A 19,657-nucleotide genomic window follows, 5' to 3' on the forward strand; every position below is an offset into this window, starting at 1 on the left:
ACCCATTTTGACCTTCGGACCTCCAGGACTGAGAGAAAATAAATTTGTGTTTATTTGTGTTACCACAATCCATTTTGTGGTAATGTGTTATACCCTAGGAAACGAATGCAGCTGTTAAAGTTTATCTTCAATTACTCTCATTTTACACAGTACTCACACTCTATTTCGTCCCCTGATTTCAAAGAGCTTTCCTACTTCATAGATTTGGCTATCCAGTCAGGGCATCCAGTCTGTTAATCCAGCTCTCCAGATTCATTTGTTAATTAAGGAATCTTTGCCTAATTTCTATTTAGTGCTGTTTCAACACAAAACAATATTCAACATTTCACATTTATATCTTTTGATATTTAGTTCCAAGTTTGACATGAGACCTCAATCTCGAATTGTTCTATACCATGGCTCTTGCCAATCTCCCTCTCCCCTCAAAATCACTAACCTTTTTTTACTACCTACCCAAATCCCATTCTTCTTAAAAAGGCTCTGTTAGCTGAAATATAAGGGGGTACATTGGAAGCCTTTGTTGATAAAGCTGGGTGATTAATTCAGGGTCCAAAATAACTCCTAGTCTACTGAAAAAGGAAAAAGTTCCTTATAAAATAGTGGTAGAGGTTGGGGAGAGTGGGCCAGGGCAAGTATTGGTCAAGTATAAACATACTTCCAAACTGAATAAAAGGGCATGGTTATCTGTTTTGGTGCACATGGCCAGATTGCCATTCTACCGACAGTTTCCATCCTTCCCCCGTGGTGGCCCATCGTGCTGTGGAACACCAAGGCACAGTGGGAGGGATGTGCTCATTGGGAGATGTGTGCCCGACTCATTGTGAGACCCTGAGAAACACTGAGAAACACTGCTGGGAGACCAGTGGGTAAAATTTCAGATGACAGGAAGCTGAAGGAGAAAAAAAGTTCTTTGGGGGCATTTTTTAGACCATAAACTTGGCCATTCTGGGATCTAAAAGCTCTTCTGATAAGTCATTTGTGGGTAGCTCATTGCTTTGAAGAGCTGTTAGAAATAATATGCTTTCTCCAGCTTGCATCTTCTCCACCTAAAGGAACAAGTTACTTCAAGTTACAACGAAGTAGGAAATAACTTCTAAGAACACGCAGGCAGGAAGTCAGAGTGGACATTGGAAGCAGCATTCATCGACATTTTTAACTTACTGTAGTCTGTGCCACCTTTCTGTTGCCATATCTTAGAGGGACTCTAAAGTACAGTCCTCTCTTTCCTGTCCTGATCTTGCAGTATCCTGTTCAGTTTCTTTATTTCAGTATTTCACCTAAACTTTATCTCTTTATTTCCAATTTAGGAAAATCTCTCATGTCCTAAGAAGTGATTTTAAATGTGGGAAGGACCTGGAGTCCTCTGTGAAAATATAGATGTATAGTTCCAAGAATTTTTTTAATGTATGGTAATGGTTTTTAACTAATTAATTAATATTTCCTTTTTTAAACATCTTTATTGGAGTATGATTGCTTTACAATGTTGTGTTAGTTTCTGCTGTATAACAAAGTGAATCAGCTACATGCATACATATATCCCCATATCTCCTCCCTCTTGCATCTCCCTCCCGCCACCATCCTACCCCACTAGGTAGTCACAAAGCACTGAGCTGCTCTCCCTGTGCTATGCAGCTGCTTCCCACTAGCTATCTGTTTCACACTTGGTAGTGTGTACATGTCAGTGCTACTCTCTCACTTCATCCCAGCTTACCCTTCCCCCTCCCCATGTCCTCAAGTCCATTCTCTACATCTGCATCTTTATTCCTTTCCTGCCCCTAGGTTCATCAGAACCATCCCTCCCTTTAGATTCCATATATATGTATTAGCGTATGGTATTTGTTTTTCTCTTTCTGATTTACTTCACTCTGTATGACAGACTCTAGGTCCATCCACCTCACTACAAATAACTCAATTTTGTTTATTTTTATGGCTGAATAATATTCCATTGTATATATGTGCCACATCTTCTTTATCCATTTATCTGTCGATGGACACTTAGGTTGCTTCCATGTCCTGGCTATTGTAAATAGTGCTGTAATGAACATTGTGGTACATGACTCTTTCTGAATTATGGTTTTCTAAAGTATGGTAATGATGGTTTTTTAAAAGTCAGTTTTCTATTTCAAAAGCATGAATAAAATGTTATAAAGGGAAATAATGATTTCCTGATTGTGGTAGGAGCTGAGAACTTGTGGCTGGAGTAGACGTGGGCAGGTTGTAACTGAAGAAAGTAGCCAGTGAAAAAATAATGGAAACTGAGAGGGTGAACTAGAAATCTGACGGAAGAGAAAATTTTCACAGTCCTAGGTCCACAGAGGGATACCATTTTTACAATAGGAAGAAAAATAATATCTCAATTTTAACTATATTTAATCAACGGTGGGGGGGGGGAACTTGGTATTCTGGAAAAGAAAAGAGGTGGGGAAGGACTTTACCCATCTTGGGAGCTAAAGAGGGGTGACCAGATGCTCACCTGTGCTATGAGTATAATTCTGGCTAAGTCAATCCCACCCCAAAACTCAGGTCTAGGAATAATACTGATATATCCATGTTAGGCACTGGTCTATAAAATCAATAGCTAATCCTCATAACAATCTTATGAGGTGGATACTATTACTATCACCCACATATTATAGGTGAGAATATCGAAGCATGACTACTTGCCAAAGATGTCAATGCTTATAAGTAGTGAATCTGAATTTGGAACCCAGACCACCCAGTGCCAAAGTCAGTAACCTCTATCGTTACACCATATTGACTTGAGAAGAGTCTTTGAACAATGGGAGTAATGATAGTTTGTCCTAAGCATGGATGGGTGCATTAAAGACTGAGCCATCCTCTCTCATGGCAGCAATGGGATGAGGGCTGAGGCTCAAACCTTAGGTCAACACAGCAAGGTAACAACAACCCAAAAGAATGAAGACAGCAATCAATATTTACAATGTAGAACTCCACCAAATGTTCCAGTGGTTTTAACAATGTCGGTGTTGCTAGGTTAGAGCTTGGGGCTGAGAGGAGAGGGGAGCTTGGAATAGGACTTAAGAGCTAGAGGGTCTCAGAAATTGACAATATTGTCTGAATGGAGAGGTGAGGTCTGGGAGTAAGAGCCAGGACTCTGGTGTGAAGGTAGTAATCGTTACCGTAAGTGATTCTGATGGTTTTGAATCCTATTTACAACGAAAGTAGCCTTGTATTACAGGTATTCGGAGTCTTCCAATCACAGGCAGTTTGGGGCTGCTGAGGCATACAATTCCAGAGGGCGCCTGTCTGTAGAGTATTTTTCCCCCCGGGGTTAGGGGGACTCTTCTGTGTCAGTGGAGAGAAGCCTGCAGAGTTTGTAGCAACAGCAGTTCCACTTCTTGACTTTGGACTGAGGACTGTGTGTAGCCCTCATGCTCTGCATATCTCAGAACTCTCTTTAGTTGATAAGGACTTTCCAACCAGCCTTTTTCATTATCTCCTGCCTGCTTTAACTTCAGACGTATTCACATTCAGCAGTCTTGTCTTATCTGAACAGTGAGCAGGGACCAGCTCGGGGACAATGGAAGCTGTAATATGCAGAGGCTTTAATTATATTCACACTTGAGGAAAGAAAGAACACTTTGCAAGTTATAAACTGTCAGCTGCGAGCCATGCACACATGTCTCTGACTTATTGCCGAGGGGCTCGTTCAGTGGGGGGTGCCTTGGGGGATCCTTCAAGTGCTCTGGGCAGCATCACAGTCCTGGCTTTCTGGAAAGAGTTGCTCTCGCCTGGTTACTTTGGTCACAGAAGTAGAAGGGATAAATCCTTTCAGTCTGATGTGACAGATGTTCACGGAGCTCCTGTGATGCACCAGCTTCTGTGAGGTGCTGGGAATGAGAGTAAAATGCTCCCTGCTTTCAGGGGCTCACAGTGAAGAATTAAGGAGGAACATGGAAGCAAATCAGTGCAAATCAGCATGAGAGATGCTTTAAAGGAGGTGCTTTTAGGGAATAGAGGGAGATGTGGACAACATGACTTTGGGGAACTCTAGGAGGCCTCCAAGAGGAGGGGATCTTCAGTCCCAGCCTTCAAATCTCTGCGGCCACACGAAATCCCTCTATCAGAGTTGATGAACCTTGGCTGCACTTTAGAGTCATCTGGAAAGCTTTTAAAAAAAAATCCCAATATTCAGGCTGTAGCCCAGGCCGGGTAACTTACACTCTCTGGGGGTGGGACCCAGGCATATGTACCTTGGAAAGTTCTTCACGTGATTCCAACATACATCCAAGTTTGAAAACCACTGTTCTAAAATAAGAATTCAGAAATTCAAAAATAAGAAGGACCATATTACAATTTGGAGACTTTGTTAACTGTATTCTGAGAGGGCTGGGGGAAAAGGGAAAGCAGGATATGGTTATGTAGTAGAGATCAGTGGTTATATTGGGCCAGGTTCAAACACAAGAGCGTATTAGAATCTAATACAGTAAAATCCAGGAAAATACCATGAGCAGCAAGGCATGGAGTGTTTGTTGAAGCAACTTTCCAGTAGGGATCCTTATATGTATTTTGTATCTGCCTGTTTCATAAAAGTCTTGGGGAAGCTTGCATCTAAAAGTATTTGAGGAGAAACCAGAGAAGTTTATCTGAAAAGGCAGAGGAATTGCATACATTCAGGCACCAACCTTAAAATTATGGAAATATTGTTGTCATGTTGTACTACCCTAAAAACCCATTTAGGATTTTTCAATTGTTCATTTATTTATTTTTACCAGAAATTCAGTGAAAATAGGCCATTCGGGGCTCATATATTCATGACTGCTTCAATTAAATTTTAATAATGATAATATTGTCATTATATTTGATATAATTTATATTTATAGCATACCTACATATGCTGATACTGAACATATATTATTTTATTCCCATAATAGTCCTATAAAGTAGGTAACTGATTATTCCTATTACCTAGATGAGGATGTGAGGCACAGAGAGGTTCAATAAGTTGTCTGGGGTCCCACATAGCCTAAGTTCAGTCTGTCTGAGTGCTAACCATTCCCTATCCTACCTTGCTCCATTGCGTAAGGGAGAAGCTTGCTGTAGTTGGAAGAAAACCGGTTTGAGTATAAGAGATAAGGACTAACCTGTGTCCTGCAGAGGATGCCCCAGCTGGCTCCGGATCCCTGGTGATCTAGATGGGTTTTAGCTCTTGACATGGAGTGGGATGGCTCTGAACCAAGCGGCTTAGTCTCCCTTGGAAATCCACTGGGTGGAGGAGGCAATTCTCTAAAAGGTAGGCACATTAAGGAGGGTTCTGAAGCTTGTCTAACTTAAAAGGAAATTGCCTGGGGGAGTCTGAGATGGAGGAAGAAATCCGGACAAGCTGGCATTAAAGTTTGGCGTTGCTTAGACTGTTTTATATCGTTACAACATAGAATAATTCAATCCTGGAAGATGCGATCTATTTGGCACACGGTATCGGTCATACTGTAGATAACGAAGTAGCTGGGCACTGGAAGGTCCCCAGTTTGGCCCTACCCCTCTTGTAGAGTCCTTTATGTTCTCAGTCTTCTCTCTAAGCTGAACAGAACTTGTTAGGCAGGTGTGGGTATAAAGCTGGAGTAGAACCGTGGCCCCTGAGGACTGGTGAGAAGTGATAATCTCAGGAAGGTGGTAGGAGAATAGTGACCGAGTGCCTTCCTGCGGGCTGGAGCTGGGGCCAGAGGGGAATGGTACTGGCACTCCCCTCCCTCCTTGCAGCTCCAGGTCCTGTGATCTTCATCATCACTGCCACTGCCGTTGATCGTGCCTCACCATCTCTTGCATGGACCAGTGCCACAGACTCCTGACTCTTCTGTAGGCTCAACTTGACCTTCCTTGTGCCAGTCCAACCTCCCCACCATGACCAGAGCTGTCTTGCCAAACCCCAAGCTGATCACAGTCAGCCCGATGGGCTCTAGGATCAATCTAACCTCTCCAGCATAGCATCGAAATCCCTTAGACCCTGACTTCAGTCTTCCTGTCACCAAGGGGAGGCTGGGTCTTGTGAAAGTCCTGTCTCCCATCTGGATCCCATCCGCTCATTTGCCTGTAGGGATCTGGGAAAGACAAAGGCAGGGAACTGGAACAGAGATTAAATCAAGCTCTTCTCTCTCTCCATCCTACCTGTCCCTCATCCACACCTTCTTGAACCTTAAAGAAATTTATGTCTTTCAACTCCATAACTGCTATAATGCTTTCTCTCTCTATAGTCTGTGTCAAGAAGATTTTGTCAATCTAATCTTCTGTAGTTTGTATTTAAAAAAACAATAGAAGTATTGGATATGAGTTTTCAAACTAAAACACATACATCCCACTTACAAAAAAACAATCTAAAACAATCCTTATTTCCTCCTTCCTTATGAGCCACTACTGTCGGGTGACATCAAACAGGTTTTAATGATAAGCTATCAAAAATATTTATTAAACTCCTAAAATGGAGCTACCATCAAGCTTGGATTCCACACGATCTCCTTCACACGTGTTCATGTTTGCCTCTGTCTTTACAATGTTGGCCACCACCCCTGACCCCATCCAGAGGAGGTTTACAGTGAGGCCAATGGAGTTGAAGTTCCAGGGCCTTTTTTCATTCAACAGGGTCCCTTCCACATCTCAGGGGAGAACCCTAGCAATGTGTTTCACAGGCATGTGTGTTTGCAAAGTTGGTAAAAGTAAGATATTTAACAGCAGTTGCGATGATTATCTCTCCATCCTGACTTCTCTCTGTCATGCTTCCTCTGGTGTCCGGCAGTGCTGACATGGGTATTGTGGGGACTCAACTGAGGGGAGGTTGAAATGAGGACACATTTAATGAGCTCAGTCAGATACACTCATGTGTTCCACAATCACTCTGTACAGTTAAGTTATTGTGCGTGGACTCTATTCTGAAAGAGAGCCCGCTGAATTTATACAAGTTTTGAGTTCCAGCAACCTGACAACATGATTCCTTAATCTAATGTTCCTCAGTGTGGTCCTTGGATCATCTATATCAGGATTGCCTGGGCTACATCTTCAAATGCCGCTTTCTGGTCTACACCTAAGATCTCCTGAATGGGAATCTCTTGGGACAGAGCTAGAGAAGGCAAGTTTCGTGGGATCAGGGACTTTGGCTTTAAGTCATGTGCATTTGTGTTTATTTGCTTACCACTGATTCCCTAGGACTGCCTTGGTGCAAAATAGGTGCTTAATAAATACTAAATTTAATTTTTATGTCCACAAAGACTTGAGAATCACTGCCTCTGCCTATTTAATGTTTCTTACATACCAAGAGTACAGATCAAGATTTTCCAGTATGGGGCTGGTTTTTCTGAGAACGGAGAATGTGAGAAATAGAAAAGTTCTTGGAGACCATCAGTCCAGTGGCCATGGAAGGAAGGGAGGGATGACAGAATTACATGGGGTGACTTTTCAGATGAAGTTTTCCCATCTATCCCATATTCTGCTGTGCTTTCATGTGAAGGTATAGGGCAGGTGATGTCTGAATTTTTTAGACAATAAGATGGATGGTGTGAGTTTGGAAATTCTTCATGGTGGTTCTCATCTCCCCTCCTCCAGTCAAGAACACTGATTTAATTCAATCTCTCTTTTAACAAACAGGGTCTCTGAGACACAGAGCAGTTTGGGTATGGTCTCCTATTTATTTGGGGAGCAGAGTAAGGTTAGGACTTAATTTTCAAAAACTCCATGTACAGTGTTCTTTCTATTAGTCTATATGCAGGAAGTTTATATGCAGCTTCTACTTTTTCTTCTTCTTTTTTTAAAAAATTCTCCAATATTTGGAGGGCACACGCAACTTTTACCCTTGTTCTACATTGTTTTACATTGCTTCTCATGGTTTCTTGTGCAAAAATGTGGTATTTTTTTATATTTTAAATTTACAAAGAACAGATGATATATCTTCAAATTCTTTTGTATTTCTGAAGGTAACTAGCCCAATGATGAGCTAAGGTGGCAAAAATAGTCAATGATTATTTTATTAATATTTCAAAATAATTTATTTGGTGTGATAAGATGCCATTAGGTACAACATTTCTAGTGCAGATGAAATTCTTGTTAGAAATACTGTTCATATTGTGAAATTCATGCTGATTAAAGGGCTGTGGGCAAGAAAGAGGGTACAGCATCAACAAATCGTAGTCCAGAGAAATAGTTACCTTTAGGGGTCCAAGGTAAAGAGGCAGGGTGTTCAAACAGGGGTCCTGGGAATTCTAGGGCAGCCAGTACTCAAAAGTCAAGGCTTGTTTGCAGATGACTCCAGGGACCTGCTGGTTGGTAAGCAGGGCCTCCCTCACACCTGAAGGCTACCCAAAGCATGTTCAGGACAAAGACAGAAGACATGACCAGAACTAGGGTTTTGACCGTGAAACCTATGTGATTTATCAAGAACTTAGTTAATTTGTTGTAAATTTTATGCTTTTATATTTCTTCTTCTCTTTTATTTTCATACAATGATGTCTTTGTAATTTGTAGTCAGATTTTTAGATTAGTGACGAGCAAATGTAGTCAATTTAGTTAGACAGATTAAAATAAAAAGTATTTTTTAGGGGCTGTTAAAATTTGAAAGATGTTAACATATTCTTCAAATGTGCTTTCATTATTTTTATAAATGTTGCTTAATCATTAGCTCTGTGCTGTTAGTTTGGGGAATGATTTACATGTTTATAATTATGGTAGAAATCATTTTGGCTACAGATAAATCTTTTTATTTACTTGAATTTTTTCCTCACACAGTGTTTGCCTTTTATAACCACATAAATTTTGATTTGAACCTGAAATAATTTAGTAAACTGGAGAGTTTTATTTTTGTCCAGGCCAATCTTTGTATCATAACCTTCATTTCTCAGGGCTTGGTCAAAGGACAAAGAAAAATGGACGTTATCATCTATTGCATTGAGATATCCCTTGCATTGCTGTACTGTTACGTAACATTTGATACTTTCACATTTTATCTACACTTACACATTTTCTCAAAAATTATACTGTCAACTACATGAGGGCAGGGACTATGTTTTATTAATTCTGTATGTCCTGTAGCAGCAGTTTTAAAACTAGCTGTATCTGAATCACCTGAGGTGCCCTTTAAAAACTCAGAGTATAGGGCCCCAGCTCAGAGATTCTGATTTAGAAATTTTGAGGAGAGTCGCTAGAATCTGATTTTTGAAAGCTCACCCAGATAATTTTTATGGACAGTTAGATTTGAAAATCACTGGCTTACAGCATGGAACACTACCTTGCATTCAGTAAACGCTCACAATGTTTCTTTGTTTATTTCGAAGCCTGAATCACTCAGGAAAGTGACATGAACTGGGTCCAACTTTCTTACTTCATTTTTTCCTCTTTTCTGTGCTTTACCATGCCTCACCAACTACCTAACAAAACCTTATTCAGATGCATTCTTTCTGTTTTTGTGCATAATCATAATAATAGCCAACACTTTTCATTGCCCTTTCAAAACTACTTGACAAATCTAATAGTGCTTTGTACAATCTGCATTAGTCCTTTGTGACAGAAGATGATCCTGTTGACTATGGTCACCAGCCAGAAGTGTTGGATATGGGAAGACGGATGTGTGACAAATGTCTGCTGCATACTGTGTATATATTAAAACACTGTCCTGCAGATCTTGGCTGCTGCTATTTTCAGAGTCTTCTGCTGTTTTAAACATGATCCAAATGATGTATTTGTTCCAGAAAGTCATCTAGTCTCTGATTACTCTCTCTGCTGTCTGGCCTTCCCATCACTTCTCTTTCTGATTGCCCTTTTTCAGATCGTCATATAGCAGTTATCCATTCTCAATTCGTGGCTGATCTAGTGAAACTGTGACAGAAAGCTCTGCAATTGTCTGCTGAATGAATGACTTGCTTCAGCATCAAGTAGTTCAGTCTCATTCCCATATTTTTTGGGGGGGGTGACCTTGTCTTGCAATTTAAAGTTTAATAAGCATTGTTTGTGACATTGAGGAGACTTTTCAAGGAACTTAACTTGTTGGTCGTTTGGTGTATTTAGGTTCCTGAAGCTGTAGAGAAATGTGTTTCTGGCTTATACTTCCTAGGGCAGGAGTAGAGCCACTGAAAAAAAAAAGTGACAGAAATCGGCTGGTGGAGGACAAGGGAGAGAAACACCAAAGAGGAGACAGAGGAATACATAAGAGGGTAAAGAAGAGATGGAGAGGCTAAAAAAATAGTAACACATAGTAACCTAGGGTGGTTCTCTTAGTGGTGTTGCTGTGATGGGATAACTCACTGATAGCATTTCAAAGATTATATCTGACCTGTGATAGCACTTGAGTTTACCTGCCTTCTGCAAATTTGGACTGTGGATTTTAGGACATCATTCCCTATTCTTTATATCCTTTGAAGTGTTCATGAACAGATTATTTCCTTTATATCCATCTTAAAAAAAATTAGTCTAATACAGGGGTTTTTAAACATATGATTTGTGGATTCATGAGTTGGACATTGGCTCACAAATCCTCTACAATTTGTTTGTAAAATTTGTACTTTACCTGCATTTTTCTCCTCCAGGGAGAAGTCCGAGAATTCAGATTCGCAAAGGGATTGTTGTTCCGAAAAAAAAATTTTTTAATAAAAAATTTAAGAGGTTAGCTAGTAGTGGACCCCAGCCATAAAAAACTATCACTATGTAAAATGTTCTCTGGATAACAGTGAGCAGAGCTCTGAATTAGCCTGATTACTGTAGCTGGTCCTCAGGCTGATGATTCTCCCCTCTTACCTTTAATAGTTGGTTTGGTATGTGATCAACTCTCAACATCACCTTCTGTCTGTCATCTCATTTTTCCACTTTTCTATTAACAAAAACTCCAGTGCCTTTTTTTTTTTTTAAACATGGACAGTCTACATCAGAGACTCTTTTCAGGTCTGAGTTATAGGTGTTAAGTCGTTTGTTGTTTTTAGGGTTTCTCTCCTGAAAGCTGGCAAATATTTTTGCATTTGCTTTCTCACATTTTTTTTTTTTTAAGTCTGTTGCATTAGTCAATTTACAAAGTATTTTATAAACACTTGAATGTAGGTGTTTTCCCAGGGTCAGGTTCAAGAACACAACGTCCAGTGCATACCCACCTCTAGATGACCATGGTTATCATTAGGACTTTTGGTAATGTTTAGAGTTTCCGGCCTGGAAGAGTTTGCTGATGACAGGAAGCGTATTCTGATGCAGCTTCAAGATCTCCTGATAGCTTTTTTTTTTTTTAAATAAATTTATTTTATCTATTTATTTATTTTGGCTGTGTTGGGTCTTTGTTGCTGTGCACGGGCTTTCTCTAGTTGCGGCGAGCAGGGGCTACTCTTTGTTGTTGTGAGTGGGCTTCTCATTGCGGCGGCTTCTCGTTGCGGAGCACGGGCTGTAGGCACATGGGCTTCAGTAGCTGTGGCATGCGGGCTCAGTAGTTGTGGCACATGGGCCCTAGAGTGCAGGCTCAGTAGTTGTGGCGCACGGGCTTTGTTGCTCCACAGCATGTGGGATTTTCCTGGACCAGGGCTCGAACCTATGTCCCCTGCATTGACAGGCGGATTCTTAACCACTGTGCCACCAGGGAAGCCCCTCCTGATAGCTTTTTGAGCATAGCTACATAATCTCACCCTTATGTCAGTTTGTGACAGAAACAGGATTTCCATCAGTCTGGCAAAAACTTCTGAGCTGATGGGTCCTTGGCTTCAAGTTTATTAATGAGTAATAGCTGCCCATTCCTCTAAGCCCTGAGTTCCTGGGAGGACCCAGTAGAGACTGAAAATAGAAAGAAAAAGGGTATGAGGTCAGTGATGAGGTGCAACAGAATCAAACCTCTTAACCATCAGTGGCCTTAAGACAGTGGGATTGAGTGGCCGGTTAGAGAAGGAACAACCACAGCTTCCAGTGATCCCAGCTGTGACTTGCCATACTGCCATGGGGGAAGCTGTTGTGTATCCTTTAAATGGATTTTATTCTAGAGTCATTGCCCCAAAGATTTGTATCTTGCATTTATATATCTACTCAATTTAGTTTAGTTTTTTTTTTTGCAAAGCACTATTGAAGTCCTTATTTTGTGGAATATTTCATTGTTCGGAGTAAATTGTTTTAAAAATTGCAGCTCCCGCTCAATACTCATTAATTTTTCGTCCTCAGACTGCTTACAACTCATTTCCTACTTTGTATCTTAATTTATTTCAGTTATTATTCAGATTTGCCTAAGGGTAATCATTTTCTCCCCTAATATAGTAGAGAACATCCTTATGGATTTATGTTTATATCTATCTCTAGTTCTTAGCAAATATCCATAAACCCATAGTAGTAAATAATCCCCCTGTGACTCCTAAATCTTTTTCTTTACGCTCTTAGTACAGGGACTGGGATAGCAGTAGAGTAGGGCCTGAAAATGGCCTAGAAGGTGGGCTCTGACATCATTGAAGTCTACAGAAGTCAGGAAGTTCATGTATCAGGACAGCTCATCAAGTTTAGGACCTTAGCAGGGACACGGAGTAGCAAGGAAGAAATAAAGGCCAAAGGAGACCAGCCACATCAGAGTCTGGAGGAGCAGCAGCAAGAACACTGGAGCTTGGGAAACACATACATAGTCATGTTGAGTGACAAAGGCCAGAAGACTGGCCCAGCGGGTCAGATAAAAGTTATCAGTGCCCACACCCAGTGTCTGGACCGAAGATTCAATTAGGAAATCCGTGGCAAGAAAATGACCTTGCTGATATATATTTTGAGCCTTATAAGGACTCTTTATTACATGCTCTCTGCCCTGGACCGGGATGAGGTCAGCATGTGGGCAGTAGTGAGCCCACAGACAGAGAAAAATGGGGAACAAGCAGACTGAGCAGGGAGCCAGGCAGTTCCTGACAGCACTTTTGGCTGTATTTCATCTGGACCTGGTCAAATTGCTTATGTTTGCATTTTCTAGATGTCCTTTATCTTTTTGATTTATTGGTCAATAACATCTATAATGCACCATAGAGCTCAAGCATTCAACCCTTTTGCACCTTTTTATTTAGAAAAAGGGAAAACTCTGTTGGGATGCTTTTACTGCCTGCTATTTTCTGATTCAACTTTATTTAATCTATCCAAGACCAAATAAAATGCAACATCTTGTCCCATTTCTAGTAGATCCTGGATTGATGTTTTGCTGCCATTATCCCATGAATAAAAAAGGGTAAAAGGAGGTGCTGTGACAGGGTCTTGCAGTGTCAAAATGTTTACCTCTGGGTTCTTGTTGCTTTTGGGAACAGCCCCAACCTGACCCCTTCCTGTACAGATAAGCACATTTAAATGAGCCACATGCAAATCTAGGCATTGCTTTAGAGTCTAAAGTATAGATTCTCACTGCTGGATTGAGGATATATACTATAGAGAGTGGAGTTGGTAAGAAGCAGATGTTCACATGGCTAAATCCTCCTCCTCATTTGCCAGTTTGATTCATCTTCTGTGAAGGTTCAAGTGAGGAGTAGCTAAGGCTACTGATTGCTCTCCCACAGTGATTGAAAATAGATTTAAAACAGTTCCAGCAAGAGTGAAGGGATGAGAAGATTTCAGGAGTTAAATGGAACCTATTGCAAGGCTCTTGAGGAGTAAAAGTCTATTATCATCCTGTTGGCTTCATCCATAGAAAAATCTGGTTTTCTATTAGGATGGTACAAAAACTATATACACAGACAGAAAGATGCTCCATCGTATGAGTGACCGTGGATGTCACTCCAGGTATAGGAGGTGGGGTGGGCAGCCATGACAGCAGGAAGAGGAAAGAGTCTTGTGAGTGAGGTGCCTCCCTGGTGAGAAGGATGGAGTTCCATTAAACACAAAAAAATTCAAAGAAAATTTGAATTTCTTCAAATCGTGTCTGGTTTTGAGATACTAAACAGTCTCTCTCAACATCTCTCTGTCATCATTGCTATGTCTTTCCTCAGCCCCTTTTATTGTGGCATTGGCCTTCTTGCCTCCAGGCAGCCTTTGTAACTTAGCTATTTCCATTGGCTTTTGGTCCGAGGACATGATGACCTCACAGAGGGTCCTCACAAATTGGCCACCATGCTCCTAACAACCTTTTTGTTTTACTGCCTAGGTCTTTGACTGTACCCCCCTCCACCCCCACCCCCAAGACCTGGCCCATTCCATTAGGTCATCCTGCACATTGTGAGGTCTTCTGCCACCCCCCAACCATGTCCTGACTAATTTTCTATAAATGTAGATTTTCATCTTCTATAACTCCGCTTCCTTGCTTTTATTTCTCTGCACCATATCTATCAACCCAGCTGAATGAAGCCAACCCAAAAACTTTGTAATTTTTCTCTTCAGTGAGTCACAAGATATGTCCTCTCTGGTTTGGCAGCAAATTAATTTTAAGAATTCGGAACTTAAAATTTTATATAGCATCATTGGCTCTGAGCTGGGAAGTGGGTATTATGACAAAATACGTGTGGTTCATATTTTGTGACTGGCAGGTGGGACTTCTGATATAGGGCTATTTTATTTATTTATTGCTTAGGATAGGACAATTTTTTTAAACATCTTTATTGGAGTATAATTGCTTTACAATGGTGTGTTAGTTTCTGCTTTATAACAAAGTGAATCAGTTATACATATACATATGTCTCCATATCTCTTCCTTCTTGCATCTCCCTCCCTCCCACCCTCCATATCCCATGCCTCTAGGTGGTCACAAAGCACAGAGGTGATCTCCTTGTGTTATGCAACTGCTTCTCACTAGCTATCTATTTCACGTTTTGGTAGTGTATATATGTCCATGCCACTCTCTCACTTTGTCCCAGCTTACCCTTGCCCCTCCCCGTATCTGCAAGTCCATTCTCTAGTAAGTCTGCATCTTTATTCCCATCTTGCCCCTAGGTTTTTCATGACCTTTTTTTTTTTCTTTTTAGATTACATATATATGTGTTAGCATACAGTATTTGTTTTTCCCTTTCTGACTTACTTCACTCTCTTTCTGACTTACTTCACTCTGTATGACAGTCTCTAGGTCCATCCACCTCACTACAGATAACTCAGTTTCGTTCCTTTTTATGGCTGAGTAATATTCCATTGTATATATGTGTCACATCTTCTTTATCCATTCATCTGCTGATGGACACTTAGGTTGCTTCCATGTCCTGGTTATTGTAAATAGAGCTGCAATGAACATTTTCGTACATGACTCTTTTTGAATTATGGTTTTCTCAGGGTATATGCCCAGTAGTGGGATTGCTGGGTCATATGGCAGTTCTATTTTTAGTTTTTTAAGGAATGTCCGTACTGTTCTCCATAGTGGCTGTATCAATTTACATTCGCACCAACAGTGTAGGAGGGTTCCCTTTTCTCCACACCCTCTCCAGCATTTATTTTTTCTAGATTTTTTGATGATGGCCATTCTGACCAGTGTGAGGTGATATCTCATTGTAGTTTGGATTTGCATTTCTCTAATGATTAATGATTTTGAGTATTCTTTCATGTGTTTGTTGGCAATCTGTATATGTTCTTTGGAGAAATGTCTATTTAGGTCTTCTGCCCATTTTTGGATTGGGTTGTTGGTTTTTTTTGATATTGAGCTGCATGAGTTGCTTGTATGTTTTGGAAATTAATCCTTTGTCATTTGCAAATATTTTCTCCCATTCTGAGCATTGTCGTTTCGTCTTGTTTATGGTTTCCTTTGCTGTGCAAAAGCTTTTAAGTTTCATTAGGTCCCATTGTTTAATTTTTGTTATTTCCATTTCTCTAGGAGATGGGCCAAAAAGGATCTTGCTGTGATTTATGTCATAGAGTGTTCCGCCTATGTTTTCCTCTAAGAGTTTGATGGTGTCTGGCCTTACATTTAGGTCTTTAATTCATTTTGAGTTTATTTTTTTGTGTGGTGTTAGGGATTGTTCTAATTTCATTCTTTTACATGTAGCTGTCCAGTTTTCCCAGCACTACTTATTGAAGAGGCTGTCTTTTCTCCACTGTATATTCTTACCTCCTTTATCAAAGATAAGGTGACCACATGTATGTGGGTATATCTCTGGGCTTTCTATCCTGCTCCATTCATCTATATTTCTGTTTCTGTGCCAGTACCATACTGTCTTGATTACTGTAGCTTTGTAGTATAGTCTGAAGTCAGGGAGCCTGATTCCTCCAGCTCTGTTTTTCTTTCTCAAGATTGCTTTGTTTATCCGGGGACTTTTGTATTTCTGTACAAATTGTGAAATTTTTTGTTCTAGTTCTGTGAAAAATGCACTGGTAGTTTGATAGGGATTGCACTGAATCTGTAGATTGCTTTGGGTAGTAGAGTCATTTTCACAATGTTGATTCTTCCAATCCAAGGGCATGGTATATTTCTCCATCTATCTGTATCATCTTTAATTTCTTTCATCAGTGTCTTATAATTTTCTGCATACAGGTTTTTTGTCTCCTTAGGTAGGTTTATTCCTAGATATTTTATTCTTTTTGTTGCAGTGGTAAATGGGAGTGTTTCCTTGATTTCTCTTTCAGGTTTTTCATCACTAGTGCATACGAATGCAAGAGATTTCTGTGCATTAATTTTGTATCCTGCTACTTTGCCAGATTCATTGATTAGCTCTAGTAGTTTTCTGGTAGCATCTTTAGGATTCTCTATGTATAGTATCATGTCATCTGCAAACAGTGACAGCTTTACTTCTTCTTTTCTGATTTGGATTCTTTTTAGTTGTTTTTCTTCTCTGACTGCTGTGGCTAACACTTCCAAAACTATGTTGAACAATAGTGGTGAGAGTGGGCAACCTTGTCTTATTCCTGATCTTAGTGGAAATGGTTTCAGTTTTTCACCATGAAGAATGATGTTGGCTGTGGGTTTGTCATATGGCCTTTATTATGTTGAGGAAAGTTCCCTCTATGCCTACTTTCTGGAGGGTTTTTATCATAAATGGGTGTTAAACTTTGTCAAAAGCTTTCTCTGCATCTATTGAGATGATCATATGGTTTTTGTCCTTCAATTTGTTAATATGGTGTATCACGTTGATTGATTTGCATATATTGAAGAATCCTTGCATTCCTGGGATAAACCCCACTTGATCATAGTGTATGATTCTTTTAATGTGCTGTTGAATTCTGTTTGCTAGTATTTTGTTGAGGATTTTTGCACCTATGTTCATCAGATATTGGCCTGTACTTTTCTTTCTTTGTGACATCTTTGTCTGGTTTTGATATCAGAGTGATGGTGGCCTCGTAGAATGGATTTGGGAGTGTTCCTCCCTCTGCTATATTTTGGAAGAGTTTGAGAAGGAGAGGTGTTAGCTCTTCTCTAAATGTTTGATAAAATTCGCTTGTGAAGCCATCTGGTCCTGGGCTTTTGTTTGTTGGAAGATTTTTAATCACAGTTTCAATTTCAGTGCTTGTGATTGGTCTGTTCATATGTTCTATTTATTCCTGGTACAGTCTCAGAAGGTTGTGCATTTCTAATAATTTGTCCATCTCTTCCAGGTTGTCCATTTTATTGGCATACAGTTGCTTGTAGTAGTCTCTCACGATCTTTTGTATTTCTGCAATGTCAGTTGTTAATTTCTCCTTTTTCATTTCTAAGTCTATTGATTTGAGTCTTCTCCCTTTTTTTCTTGATGAGTCTGGCTAATGGTTTATCAATTTTGTTTATCTTCTCAGAAAACCAGCTTTTAGTTTTATTGATCTTTGCTATCATTTCCTTCATTTCTTTTTCATTTATTTCTGATTTGATCTTTATGATTTCTTTCTGCTAACTTTGAGGTTTTTTTGTTCTTCTTTCTCTAATTGCTTTAGGTGCAAGGTTAGGTTGCTCATTTGAGATGTTTTTTGTTTCTTAACGTAGGATTGTATTGCCATAAACTTCCCTCTTAGAACTGCTTTTGCTGCATCCCATAGGTTTTGGGTCATCGTGTTTTGTCATTTGTTTCTGGGTATTTATTTCCTCTTTGATTTCTTCAGTGATCTCTTGGTATTAAGTAGTGTGTTGTTTAGCCTCCATGTGTTTGTATTTCTTACTTATTTTTTTCCTGTAATTGATATCTAGTCTCATAGCATTGTGGTTGGAAAAGATATTTGATACGATTTCAATTTTCTTAAATTTACCAAGGCTTGATTTGTGACCCAAGATATGATCTATCCTGGAGAATGTTCCATGACCACTTGAGAAAAATGTGTATTCTGTTGTTTTTGGATGGAATGTCCTATAAAAATTAATTAAGTCCATCTTGTTTAATGTATCATTTAAAGCTTGTGTTTCCTTATTTATTTTCATTTTGGATGACATGTCCTTTGGTGAAAGTGGGGTGTTAAAGTCCCTTACTATGATTGTGTTACTGTCGATTTCCCCTTTTATGGCTGTTAGTATTTGCCTTATGTATTGAGGTGCTCCTATGTTGGGTGCATAAATATTTACAATTGTTATATCTTCTTCTTGGATAGATCCCTTGATCATTATGTAGTGTCCTTCTTTGTCTCTTGTAATAGTCTTTGTTTTTAAGTCTATTTTGTCTGATATGAGAATTGCTACTCCAGCTTTCTTTTGATGTCCATTTGCATGGAATATGTTTTTCCATCCCCTCACTTTCAGTCTGTATGTGTCCCTAGGTCTGAAGTGGGTCTCTTGTTGACAGCATATACATATGGGTCTTGTTTTTGTATCTATTCAGCCAATATATGTCTTTTGGGTGGAGCATTTAATCCATTTACATTTAAGGTAATTATCAATATGTATGTTCCTATTACCATTTTCTTAATTGTTTTGGGTTTATTATTGTAGGTCTTTTCCTTCTCTTGTGTTTCCTGCCTAGAAAAGTTCCTTTAGCATTTGTTGTAAAGGTGGTTTGGTAGTGCTGAATTTTCTTAGCTTTTCCTTGTCTTTAAAGGTTTTAATTTGTCCATGTAATCTGAATGAGATCCTTGCTAGGTAGAGTAATCTTGGTTGCAGGTTCTTCTCCTTCATCACTTTAAGTATGTCCTGCCACACCCTTCTGGCTTGCAGAGTTTCTGCTGAAAGATCAGCTCGTAACCTTATGGGGATTCCCTTATGTGTTATTTGTTTTTTTTCCCTTGCTGCTTTTAATACTTGTTCTTTGTATTTAATTTTTGATAGTTTGATTAATATGTGTCTTGGTGTGTTTCTCCTTGGATTTATCCTGTATGGGAGTCTCTGTGCTTCCTGGACTTGATTAACTATTTCTTTCCCCATATTAGGGAAGTTTTCATCTATAATCGCTTCAAATATTGTCTCAGTCCCTTTCTTTTTCTCTTCTTCTTCTGGAACCCCTATAATTCAAATGGTGCATTTAATGTTGTCTCAAGATGTCTCTGAGACTGTCCTCAGTTCTTTTCATTCTTTTTTCTTTATTCTGCTCTGCAGTAGTTATTTCCACTATTTTATCTTCCAGGTCACTTATCCGTTCTTCTGCCTCAGTTATTCTGCATTGATCCCTTCTAGAGAATTTTTAATTTCATTTATTGTGCTGTTCATCACTCTTTGTTTGCTCTTTAGTTCTTCTAGGTCCTTGTTAAACGTTTCTTGTATTTTCTCCATTCTCTTTCCAAGATTTTGGATCATCTTTACTCATTATTTTGAATTCTTTTTCAGGTAGACTGCCTATTTCCTCTTCATTTGTGAGGTCTGGTGGGTTTTTGCCTTGCTCCTTCATCTGCTGTGTGTTTCTGTCTTCTCATTTTGCTTACCTTACTGTGTTTGGGGTCTCCT

The 19,657-nt window shown here is 39.6% G+C and overlaps 1 protein-coding gene across 1 annotated transcript in view; it reads left to right on the forward strand.

The window, feature by feature from the left end:
• CHRM2 (cholinergic receptor muscarinic 2) overlaps positions 1-19,657 on the forward strand; it is an 800,456-nt gene that overhangs the window by 23,809 nt on the left and 756,990 nt on the right. The gene's annotated exons all lie outside the window — the stretch shown is intronic.

This window comes from Stenella coeruleoalba (assembly GCF_951394435.1).
Source record: "Stenella coeruleoalba genome assembly, chromosome: 9".
In the NCBI taxonomy this organism is placed as follows: Eukaryota; Metazoa; Chordata; class Mammalia; order Artiodactyla; family Delphinidae; genus Stenella; species Stenella coeruleoalba.